The following is a 14,085-nucleotide window of genomic DNA, read 5'->3' as shown; positions in this document are numbered from 1 at the left end:
TTCTATTGTTAGTCTATTATTTTTTCCTCAATTTGATACATTTTTTTTTTTGGTAGCACAACCTTGGCACAGATTTTGTCAGTAGTCATTATTTGCTTCAATGAGATTATCGGCGTTACAAATCTGAAATTTAGAAAATATCATAAAAATATAACGCCATTTTTTTAATTTGAAATTATATTATTAACTTACTTTACGTTTCTCTTCTTTACTTTACAGTTACAAAAGCAAACGACAGTTTTGGTTTTGGATGTTGACAAATTAAGTTGAGGTAAGTTGAACTATTAGTCACTTACACCAATTGTATTATGCCTAAAAAGTTTGGTTTTAAAGTTTGAAACAACCAAAAGTAATTTCCAGTGCAGCTGGGTAGGTCTCCGGTAATTATGGTGAGCAGAGAAGTTCTCTAAGACACTAAAAGTGGCACTTTCTATTATCATATAAATCCCAACGTTTAAAACAATAAAAAATCTTAAAGTTTTTAATGAAAATTCTTAACGCAGATTAAGAGCTTTACATGTTTTTTCTACGTTACACATGCGTTAGATAAAGCAGATATGGCACATTATCCTTATATTCCTTACAACTGAAGCAAAAGTCAATATTTGGTGGAATGTTTGATATTTTAGTATGACGTTTGTATAGGACCATTTTTTTTTTCATTTAAAAATAAATTCTTTATTGGATATTTGGCAATATCTGAAACAATCGTTAGCTCAAAAAATGCATTTTATAAAAAATTAAATTTTGTTGTTAAATTTTTTTCACTACTACGGAGTTTTTTACAGAAATAAATTCTTAAAAGTTCATATAAGAATATTTATAAAATGATTTTTTAATTCCAACTACTCTTATTTTATATTTGAAAAATAAAATAAATACTTACTGCACTTTAACTAAGACCTTAAAAATTCGATGCAAAAATATATCTGTTGATATTTTAAGATAATTAATAACAAATGTTTGAATTCTCTTTTTAATTTTAACAAAAAATTTTTTATTTTTTTAAACGAATCAAAAAACCAATTAAACTTCAGTAAAACAAAAATCTTACGATTTATGACATCAACTTGACAAAAATAATAATATTTTGTGCAACTAAAGGTGATGTTTTTTTGAGAGATTTGTGTCCAATTTAAATAAACAAATTGAAATGTTTTTAAAAGTGGATACCGAGATGTTATATGAATTTAGTTAAGATTATCTTAAAATTGTTAAACTAAAATTAGTAAACAAACGGCACTGACTATTTTAGTTGTTTAATAATAAAAAAACATATAACAAATAACACATAGTTGATAGTTTAGTAGTTAAAAAATTTTTTTATAAAAGTCTTTTATAGCATTTCATTTTTATTTTTAATTCTCAAAATTAGTTTTTACGTGTATTTGATCTATTAATAATATACAAAAACATTTATTAAAAAATAAATATCTCTAAAACCTTAAAGAAATGTGCATTTTGATTTCAAGTTTTTGCTATTTGTTGATAATTTATTTTAAAATAAAAGTAAATAATTCTAATAAAAATAAAGAAATAATTTAAATTATAGAATGTGATTCCTTTGATATACAAGAAGTTGGAGATAGTTTTGATTTTTGGCTCAACTTAACCAAGAGTAAAGTTTAGTAACTTTTATTAAAATATTTTATGAGTGAAGAATTTTTAATAAATCTATTAAACAATAAAATAAAATTTTTGTAATATATTGAAAAGTATAAGAAAAAATATATGAAACCTAAAAAATATCTTATTTTTCAAAGTAGTGTTTTCGACACCAAAGTCTGTAGCATTTTCGAACTTAAAAATAATATTTGATTGATTTTAATGATATGTATTGCGATAGTAGCTTTACATGCACACAACATGTTTTATCAAAGTATCTTAAAATACTTGATTTATAATTGTTCGACAAAAATTCTTAAACGCAATTAAAATAATGAATTTATTTTGTAATGTGTGAGAAAAATTGATCCAAATATTTCAGCATTTACAAGTAACAATAAAAAATGCCTGCTGTTATTAACAGGTTAAATGTAGGGCACCGCCCACCCACAAACAATTTGTTCACTAAAATGGAACATTATTTACGTTTAGCTACAGGCACAATATAAATATCCATTTAAACAGTGTTTGGAATGAGAAAAAAACATTGTGAAAATGTTGCAACTTGTAAATATTTCACGAGAGCTATTGTGAAATATGAAACAAAAGACTCAAGCAACGAACTTTAACATTTAATAAAATTCCAACCCAAATGTGCATACAGATTTTATAGGCCGATTGGAAGTTAATAAGAAAAATCATATCATAACGAAAGTTGCTTCGAGTTAATGTCAACACTTACGCTTACATAATACATAATATTCTCTAGTAGAATCGCAGATGAACTACGGATTAACATGTTTTGCAGATTTTGCAGAAACTTCATGATTGTAATGATGTGTCCATAAAAAATATAGAAAAAAGTATTGGAATATATAAAACTATTGCAGTGTTATTTCAATTATTAAATAATTTTGTTTCATATTAATATAGTAAATATGAACTAGTCATCATCAGGAATCAACCAGCGAGCTGTGTTTTCTTTATCCAGGAAGCAGGGTTGTTATTTTTTAGCCCATTGGTTTTTAATTTGGCTTGTTTGACAGTTGGACATAAAAATAATATAAATACACAATATTTTATTTACCGCTTAATCATTTTGCTTAAAAAAGGGCATTTTTAAATGGTTCGTTTTTAGGTAATTATTCTCTTATAAATAGTGCTACTATAAAATAGGATTAAAAGCAAACCAATTTGAATAAAAAATTACTTTGTAATTAATTTTATTAATTTTTGTGCTCACCATAAAGCTTTTTTAGATAATGGCAAATATCCATGCTCAACAGTTTTTTGAAATTACTGGGTATTACTGTTTTGTTTAATTTAAATTCGTGGTACCTGTAAATCCTGGTACATTTAATATGCAGACTTATTTGTTAGACCACTAAACATATGTTGCATTTGATTTACATTGATCAAATTTGTTACATTATCTATTGTTGTTTTCCGCAACAGCAATGCACATGCAGACTATTAAGATCTAAAAATACTCTCAAAAGATCTCAGATGATAGATATTTGTTACTTTTCGAAACAAATGTATGCTTAGCTCAGAAATAAATTTATATAATTAAAAATTAATTTCATTAGATTTTTTTTTGTTTACAATTAACTTTACATACTTTTCTATCGGAAATAGAGATTATTGCTATTAAACAAAATATGTTTATTATAAATTAATTTATAGTTAGCATACTGCATGTTAATGTGAGTTCATAATTTAATAATATAAATTTTTCTAAACAATAAATACAGAAAACATAAATTCGCCAATGTGTTTCATGACTAATACTTGTTTTAATAAATAATTATATGAAAAGTTTAAATTATTTAACAAAAAATAATAAAGACAAAAAATAATAAGAAAAAGTAATAAATTGTAAGTACATATTATTTATTTTATTAGATATCATAATAATTTTGTATGATTGAGTGAGACATAGCAAAATTCAAATTTATTAGAATGTATATATATAATTTTCCGGTTACTCAAGAGAATAAAAATTTTCCGTAGTCAAAATCGCTGTCAAAGTCTTTTATATAATTAAGTTCAAGTTTCGATTTTTTAAAATAATTTTATAATTATAAACCAAAACTTGTTGTTCTACTTAGAAAATGTAAACAAATTCCACATGAAATATTTTATTTATTTTTAAGACAAAAACTCATAACGCTGGAACCGTTTCTGCTAGAATTATATTGTGGTAAATTGGCTCAAACTAAATTGCAAGCTTCCTTTAACAAAAATTCGCAGCTTTTCGTATTTAATTTTTGTTAGAATGTAATAAGTTAGAGAATTTATCCGCTAGTCCGGACACGTAGCTTAACATAAATTTTATTAACTTAGTTTAAAAGTGTTCTTTATACCCGGTTTATTGAACCATTCCGTGCCAAGGTTAGAAGACCGATCATAATTGTACAAAGAATTAAAAAAAAAACAAATGAAAAATTTAATTATAATAGAAAATCAAAAATTTAACCAGTTGATTAAGTAAATAAAATATTTATGTAACTGTGTTTTATATTGAAAATAAATCGAAATAAATCGAAATAAATGTATGTATGTTTTTATATACAAATGTTATTATAATATGTAAAAATAAAATAATTAAATTTATTTATGACACCTTAACATCGCAAAAAAGTTATATTTTGTGAATTTTACTTTAAATTTTACTTTAAGCGTTTTATTTAATTATAAATCATCATAAAAAGATAATACAAGTGTAGGTACAGAAATTGAATTTGCGAAAATATTTGTGACTAATGAATGCACGTTTATAAATAAGATACATAGCTAAACACTTGTATTTGGTTTACATATTTATGGTATGTATATAAATATATATAGATGTGTATTTATATAATTATCATGCGCTTCAATGGGTATTTTGTATTCAAAAGTATTATATTTTACATAATTTTTCATTATGAATGCAATTTTTGTTTAAAACTTGCTTTATGATCGCTTAAAAGTCTCTTGGCTATTTTTTAAATTACTTTTATAAGATATAGACATGTTTGGCATATTTAAAAGTTATTATTAATTGGAAAGTATTTTTTAGTTTTCACTTTTATTGCACTTCAATTGGTATTTCAGTATTTACTTGACAATGCGAATTACTTCAGTATTATCAAATACAAAATATTGTATCATTATCAGAGCAAAAATAACTTTATTTTGTAATTATTCTATTAATAAAACATTTGGAAAAAAATTTCACACTAAATCGTAATGATTAAGCATTATTGCTAAATGGTCAAGATAATTTCCTATTAGTATGTATTCATTTTATTTCTGATCTTATTGTATTTTTAAAGTTATGAAATGTAAAGGGTTCTCTGAGTATTTTTAAATAGATTTGGAACTTACATAAAAATAATCATATATAGTTTTGATTTTCATTTCATTTTGCATAGTTTATTTCTATATATAAATATTGCCTACGACTGATTGTCATGCTTCGCTCTGATGAAGAAATCAAAAATACTTCGAAACATCAACAATAAATTTTATAAAGAATTAAGCTAGATGAAATAGATTATAAAATAAAAATTTAAAATTAGTATTTCTATTCAAATTCATAAAAAAATATTTAAAACTCGAAAGTATTAATGAAATGAATTAAAAACAAAGGAATAATATAGGATTAACGATTTCGTCGTCTTGATTTGGCAGGAATGTTTTAGTGACACACGTGAAACAGAACTGACATATATTTAGCTTAAAATTAGTCATTTTGCAATAACGATTGGATAAAAACTACCAAACGTAATAAGATTGTAAAACTTTCAAACAAAAATTGTTACACCAATTTTTTTATTTTTCCTATAAACAACCCTGAACTCTAGTTGTAACTTATTAATATATTTACTGCATTAATTTGGTTTGATTAAGATTAAGTACTAAATATTATAAGTACTAAATAATTACTAAAAGAGTATCTTAGTATGTTAGTGACTGAACATTTTAAATATCATAAATAGATAAAAATAAATTAAAGTATTTAATAGCTTAACAAAAATTATGTTCTTTATGATGAGACACACTTTTCGTTTGGTGAAAGTATCCACACACCAGTTTCTCTAAACTAGTACTAATCTAATGGAAATTCATAAGTTATTGTCAAAGGACCATGGTGTCCATAAAACATCACTGTAGGACTAATCTAGGACTAAACTATTACTAATCTAATGAAAATCCATAAGTAACTGTCGAAGGACCATGGTATCCATAAAACATCACTGTATAGTGTGTTTGGTATGGTATTTCGTCTGTTGGATTAATATACGCGGTTTATTTATTCCTTTAAACTTAAAGTTATTTTTGTTACGCAAAAAGTTTCCTTGACGTATATAATGAAATTTCAATTCCAAGTGTGTTTTATATACGTTTTGTATATAAACCACAATACGGAAAAGCCTAAATTGTCTGCACTTAATAATTTAGTAAATACTAGATATTAGTATAATTGTTGAGGAACCAACGAAATTTTATTTTAAAACTTCTTGAGAAATAGCGATTTAAATTGTTATTGCAGTTTAATAAGTGCAATAAGTTAATGCCGAATTTGTCGCAATAATTTGAATTTCTTTCAATCACTAAAGATTTATCTGATACTATTTATTGTGTATAAAGCAATATCAACTCACTCAACTATTCTAAAAATTTTATCTCTTACAATATCTAGTCAATTAAAGCTTATGAGTCATTTTTACAGCTAAAATAATGTTCTCTAATATTAAGCACAATCAGTGCTTTACATTTTCTGTAATGGTTGTTTTTTATTCCTATTTCTGTGATAATGCATTACCTGCCTAAATGGATCTTGTATAAATGGTAATCATTCAGGATTTTGATTTCAGCATACATTTTATCATTTGTCAGTCATTTATTCTCATTGGTGTGGGCACCTTCAAGTCCCAGTAGTATGTGACATGTGAATATTTGTTGGGTTGATATTATCATTTTACGTTATTTTCTTTTCTGTTTGTCACTTAAAATTAATAGATAGTTCAGATATATGATGTTTAATAATAATTTATATTCTTAATATGTTTTAGTTTCCGTAAATTCAATGTTGAGCAAAGGGCCACAATCTCCTTAATAGTAAACATTAAAGACTAGTTTTCCCTTATTTTGTTAAATTTTTGTGATTTAATTTAATTATTGTGGAGTGTTTGTTAGCCTAGAAGAGACCCGTTCCTACCTATTTTTAGCACCTCAGACTTTATTTAGTATAATAAAGCTATATTTTGGAAGAACCGTATTTATAGAATTAGATGTGATAGTATATCAGAATTTATTTATTTCACTTCACTGCATTAAAACTGAAGATCTATTGTGATCTTCTAATCCTTAATATTTCACAGATGTACATTTAATAAAAAAAATTCTAAAAAATTTTATAAATTTTTTTCAGTAATGAAGAAAGAGATTTTTTCGAACAGTAGTGAACTACAACAACAAAAATTCATTTTATATTATTTTAATTAATTGAATTTTTGACTGATCATACAGAAGAATGAAGAAATATTTTAGTTTATAAGGCAGAATTGTCTATCTTGGGCCATTCTGACGAATATGCGTAGTCTTTTGCCATAAATTTTATGTAAGATTTGGTACTTATGTTAATCAGAAAAATTAAAAATAGTTTCAGACATGCATGGTTGGATATTGATAGATATATTTGTTACACGAAGTAATATATTATTATAAATATTAAATATCTAAAAATTTAACATTTTTTTGTTTACATCAACTATCAGAATGCAGCATTATTTCGTTTCAGTATCATTAAATAAATAATTAACATTTTGAATTAACTTTATTTGTTGCTTGTTGAGAGACTATCCGGTTTAAAAGGGCATCAACAAGTGGTTCGTCTTTAATACCATTAATTACTTATAATATGTTGGTTTAAAACTCCTACTTTAAGTTAATTGGCAATAAGATAATGTGACTTATTTTAAACAGTCCTATGGTAAAAAGAAGCCTACTTTTTCGTTTACATGCTCTTGGATACGTATAGGTACATAATCATGTCAAAATAAAATTAGTTTAATTTGAAATTTGACTTATTCCTATACGAGGTCTTAAAAAGCATTTTATTATTTTTCTACAAACAATATTTACGTATATTTCATTTAAATTAAATTAATTTAAATTAAATTATTAACTTATATTCACAAAATATTGGTCTCGCCCGTGCGACTAGTGGAGTAACATTAGCATGTTAACAATTAGAAAAATTGTTAATAAAAACTTTGATAGTAATAGTAACAAAACTCCAGAAAAATATGCGACCAAAAAAGTCAAGTACGGCTTTGGATCAGTTGGTTAAGGTGCGCTGATTCTCAGCTTCACATTTGGCAGGACCCGAGTTCGATTCCTGGTACTTGGAGTCTCAAAAATAATTATTTATTAATAATTAAATACAAGAATTATTTCCAAGACCACTGATGATGGGTATTTGGCAATACTCGAAACAGCTGTATGGTGAGCCAAAAATTCGATTAATTAAAATAATACAAAAAATAAATTTTTTTTTTGTTGTATTTCACTACTGTTCGAAAAAAAACCTCTTAATTAAATTAAATTAAATTAAATTAAAACAAAATAAAATAAATTAAAGTTAGTTTAATTTAAAATTTGAGTTTTAGCTAGATTCACTTAGCTTTAAGAAAATCTTATTAAATTGTTTATTTGACTTAAGTGAGTAATAAAAAATCTAAAATTAACGTGGGCAAAATTAATTAGTAGTCATTACTTTAAATTATTTTGTTACATTAGTTTTAGAAGTAAAATTTTACTTTTTAAATTTTAAATTTCATTAACTGATTATAATAATATATTTCACAACTCCTATTTATCTTCATAGTTATACTAATTAAAAATATTAAACATTTTAATTTTCCCTTTTCATTTAAAACTATATCTTAACTTTAAAAGTAATCTAACTATATTTTAAAACGAACTCAACTTAAAAGATATTACCGTCTCTAAGCAACCGTTTTTCAAAGAAGTAATATTCGGTAGCAGTAATAATAGTAATGCCAAGCTTTAATGAGATAAAATTTGCTGATAAATTTTTGCAACAAAGAAAATATAAAATAATAATAATAATAACTTTTAATTGGAATATGTTGACTGCTGATGAAATATGCGATTATACGTGCACTTAAATAATATATTTACTTAACATGAAAAGTGGTTAATTGCATAAAAAAATAATGGAAATTTTCTTACGAATATTGTGTAATTTTCGGTGATAAGTGGTAGGCAACCAGAAAATTGTTTTAAATGTTTTAAAATTTAAATAAAGTTTAAATAAAGTTTATTATAAAAAATATTATTGTGCAGATTGTTAAAAGAAAAAAGAAGTGGGTGTGTCTGACTGTCAAATGCAGTGATACTATGTTTTTATACGCCACTGCAATGTTTAAGATATTGACTAAAGATAAACTCAGCTCAAAGGCAGACATCTATGGAGTGTCTACTAAAGTGCATCCAAAAGCTTGAAAGAATAATATAAGATTGCTGCGAAAAACTCACAGTATATATGCACGATAAAATAAAATATCAATTCCATTCTATATTCTTAGAATATGTTTATCATTAACTCCAACAATTGACATAATGTGAAGATTCTCAGACAATAACAATAAACCATGCGGAATTGCAGCACACATGTTATGGGATTCATGCAACCAAATGCACTGGGCGTGGGAGCACTTCGGCACTTGCTGTTTTTGCTCTTGGCAGTTTTTGCAATTAGACACATTTTTTATCTAGATACTTTCGAAACTGTTTCTTTAGAAACAGTATGCTGTACACGCATATAATGCTCACCTACTTATGGGTTGGTAGGTTTTGCAAATTAAATTAAAAATGCGTATATGCTTCGTTGCACTGCAAATGATTTTGCAATTTGGGGCGTAAACACTTTTTTTGGTATTTTCATCAAAAAACAAATTTTGAATTGTTGTCAGTGACTTTTTGATATTTTTTCAAGTTGTTAAAATAATTTATCGGCTTACAACAGTCAAACCAAAAGAATTGCTTTAATTTACTACAACTTCAATTTCATTATTTTGTAACTATTTTTTTCCGACTTCACATTTTTAATCCATTATTTTTACTTATACGAGTATATTGTATGACAATGCTCGCTTTTGTCTTAAGTATTTTTCTGTGTCTCCAAGTTGGTGTCTGTGTGTTGTGGACGGCACTTCGTAATACGTTGGTGGTCTATTGATCTCGGCCGCCCATTTACTTCCTTTCCATCTGGTATAAGCCGAATGACAAGTGCAAATATATTTCTTTATTGACATTTGCTCGTTACATTTAATGAAGTGATCATGTACATTGCCATTTATTTAAAATTATTTTTATTTTTATTTGATTTTTTGTTTTTTTTAACAACAGTTGACAATTCTCATACATATTATATCTTGTGGTCGCCTATGTGTCTTAATTAGTTATGCTGGCTTATAAATTTATGTTAGTGCCTTGAATTAACACTTTGTTGTTCCTTGTCATGCACAATCCAACTTGAATTGATTGTGTTTGATTATCGTTTTATCGTCTTATCGTCTTACAACAACAATAACAATAACCTTTACTATGTCAACTAATTTTAATTGATTGAAAATTTCCTGTACAATCGATTTCAATTGAAAGTAATTATTTTTAATTTTCTCTTGTGTCATAACTTTGTCATTTCATCTATACAATTGTTTATATAATTGCTTCGAAGTATTACTTAAACAAACTAGTTTGTTGCATTGTTGTGGTAAACATCCTGTTCTTGGCTTGGCTTAACAATGTTTTTGTTTTAAAAATATTTCACAAATCTCCAAGAAACAAGTTTGCTTAAATGATTGAATGATTTAAAAAAAAATCTTATGAAACAACTTATGGAATTATTTTATTTCTTATGCTTTTATATAGTTCTATTTTTATTTTATTTGTAAACAAATAAACAAAAATGAAATTGTTATTAAAATGAACATATTTTGTTTAATATATAAATTGTTTTTTAATAGAGAAAATGTTTATACCGGTGTTTTTTACAGAAATTTTCTGTTATTTCCCTATTCGATTTTTTTATTGCTGTTAAGTAGCAATTTAGCTGCTTTTTTATCTTGACATTTTCCTGTTTTTATTAATATTAGCTAGCTTTAACTATTAGCTAATATAGTAGCTTTTTTCGTTACTTGTATTTTGCTGCTTTTTTAGTGGTGTTCGGTAGCACTTTGTCGTTTCCTTATGTTTTGTGTATTTTTAGAAAAAGTAGAAAACTAACCGCTTGCATGATTCTTCCATTTTTTTTACATATATATATTATATATATATATATATATTTACATATACATATATATAAATTGCTATATTTTTAGTGGCGTCAGCTAACACTTTGGTTTTTGATTTTTTTTAATTTATATATTAGAATTAAGTTGAGTGCTGAGACTGCATGTGTGTGCACAAGTGAAGAAATATATTTACTGAATATTTTATATGAATTAAATTTGTATGAACAATAACTGAATTACTATATTTATATAATTGATTTACTTAATAATGTTGAAGATTCTCTGTTACTGAAAGTACATGTATATTTTTTCTACTATATATAAGTTTGTTTTCCTTATATTCTTTGTTTAAATGAACAATACTGCATATGTATGATATTTGAACATATAATATTCCTTATGTATGATATTTGATCTATTTTAAATTATTTTGACCTATTATAAAGTTATGTCAAGTATGGAAGCAGTAGTACAATAAAATTTCGGTTCTTATTATTAATTATCACCCATTTCTTGAAATTGATGAGGGAATTTACAAAGACTGAATAAAATAAAAAGGAAACGTTATGAAATATATGTATCATTTTGCACATACTAAACATATCAGTGATGATATGCTCAAATTAAATACTCTATTATTCCTATACTTTTCAAGGGCAATATTTATGCATATATGAATATGATATATCCACTTAAACAAAAAGTATTAAAATTCGTATTGATATGGCGATTACCTAATAATATCCATAATTTATTTGTTCTGATCTATATCTACTAGTAAATTATTGAATTTTTACTTCAAAAAGTAGTATTTAAGACCATTTCAGAGACTGATTACGAGGTAAGAGTTTGTGAATTTTTAGCAAGTATAATTGTTGTTCAATAATGTTGAGAAAAATTAGATTTACCTAAAAAATTATCGACAATGTTTCGAGAAATTCAACTAGAAATTAAGAAGTTAAAGTACCAAGACATTATATGATTATTATGACTGTTTAGTATTAAGTTACAGATCATTGTAACTATTAAAAATAAATACACCCCTCCCATACGCTTGGTCGTAGGTGTCTCTTATAGGTCTCTCAGCGTACAACTCAGTGTTAGGAAGCAACATAACTTTAGTTAGCTCGCATATATCATTTAGCATAGTATATTTAATAGCAAATATAGTTTAGTGCTATTAAAGACCAAACAGAGCTTCTGGAAGTTTTCTTGGAACATTCCTTTTCTTATTTGTAAAACGTCAGATACTTTAACATCGTTTGCCGTGCGATACAGATGTAAGACACTAATCAACTAAGAATGTGGTTTACTATGGATTGTTTTAGCATAATCAATACAGTAACCAATATTACTTATATTAATATTAATTTTTTAAACCAACCAACAATTGGAAAAATATTATGTATTCTATGTTGTAGATTTATTAATAGAAAATCTTTAATAGCTAACTTTGATTTGGTGAATACGGTTAAACAAATTATAGATGTTGTGCTAGAAATGTCTATAAGAAGACAAAAAGATGTATAATGTATAATGGTCGTGCGTCAAAAGACGTATATAAGATTGTAATAGGTGACGAATCATGGATATATGCGTATGAGTCGGAACGTAAATAGAAGTCGACTGTATGGGTGTTTCAAGATATACCAAATCCAAACAAATTTGTTCACACTCGAAGCACTTCGAAACAAATGGTCGCTTGTTTTTTCCGTAAAACTGGTCATATGGTAATAATACCATTACATGAACGTAAAACGGTCAATTCCAAATGGTATACAAACATTTGTTTACCGGAAGTCCTCAGTGAAATACGAAAAACAAACAAGCGCCGTCGGATCATTATCTATCAAGACAAGGCAAGTGCTCACACATCTTGTCTAACAACAGTCTTTCAAAAAATCGAATTGATGGGTCATCCGCCATACAGTCCTGATTTTGCACCTAACGACTTCTTCTTGTTTCCCAACGTCAAGAATAAATTTCGTGGATAATCGGCAATCGGATTTTTGTGAACGAAAGAAACTATGTTTTGGAGGTGTCTGCAGAAGATTGGAAAATTTGTTTTGACAAATAGTTTGAACTCATGCAAAAGTGTATTAATTATAAAGGAGAATACTTCGAGAAACAATACAGCAATTTTTTACGACAAATTAGTATTTTTTTATTATTAGGCTCAAAATATAAATAGTGACTCTTGTACCAATTATAATTAAACAGTTATAACATAATTGCAATCACAATGTTAACTAAATATTAATTTATGTAAGATTAACTTACATAAACTTAATTTTGGTCCAGGTCATTACATATTCTCAAAGTACTGAAAATTTTTTATAAATGTATTAACTCGGAGTATATATGCATTTAAGAAACTTTATAGATAAAGGACCATTCTTTGATATACTATTACTTTATATCTTATATATTATGTAAAAAACAACATATGGAAATATTATATTATGTGTTTTTTCAGCTGGATTCAGTCAATGAGTTTCGAAGTGAATACACTATTGAGATAGAAAGAAATCGAACATTTCATTGAAAACGTCATCTGATACCGGTTCGTCATAATAGAAAATACAAAAAGTGTCGCTGATTTAACAATAAAAATTAAAAAACAATGCATGCAAAGTCCACATGTAATAAAATGTTAATATATTTATCTTTTGATGAAGAAACAGATACTTAATAAAAACCAAGTATAAAAATCTTATAAATTTGAAATTAAATTGTTGTTAATAAAAATTTATTTTTTTAATTATTTGCAATAACTGATTATTTTCACCAAGACTACATTTACTCATATATAGCAATGACAGAAATGTTTGAGGACAAAATATATTAAAAGTAAAGAAACTGGTATCTTATAAGATATTAAAAATATTTTCAATATTTTACATTTTTTTAAAGAATTTTTTGCATTTGGTTTGTCAGTGTCATGGCTTAGACAACTTTGGCTTGAGTATAATAAAAGCTTTAATATTTATCAAAATTACACTGACCTCAAATCTAGAACACTAAAATGTTTGACACCGAATTCAGTGAATATGAGCATAAAAAATACCAGTACACGGATAATATCTTTTCAAAGTGCGATTTATACTTCATAAAGTTTGACACATTTAAAACGCGTTTATATGGAAAAACAAGTTCAAACTGCCAC

The 14,085-nt window shown here is 25.7% G+C and overlaps 1 protein-coding gene across 1 annotated transcript in view; it reads left to right on the top strand.

Moving 5' to 3' along the window:
- Window positions 1-217: 217 nt before the first annotated feature.
- The window catches only part of LOC119669136, a 64,342-nt gene continuing 50,474 nt past the window's right edge, over window positions 218-14,085 (top strand). Inside the window, exon 1 of the mRNA XM_038078928.1 lies at window positions 218-271. The gene's annotated coding sequence lies outside the window, so the exon portion shown is untranslated. The remainder of the gene's footprint in view (window positions 272-14,085) is intronic.

The sequence above is a fragment of the Teleopsis dalmanni genome, chromosome 1 (genome assembly GCF_002237135.1).
Source record: "Teleopsis dalmanni isolate 2A chromosome 1, ASM223713v2, whole genome shotgun sequence".
NCBI classification, from domain to species: domain Eukaryota; kingdom Metazoa; phylum Arthropoda; class Insecta; order Diptera; family Diopsidae; genus Teleopsis; species Teleopsis dalmanni.
Note: the sequence above shows the minus strand (reverse complement) of the source record. Positions and strands in the feature narration are given on the sequence as shown.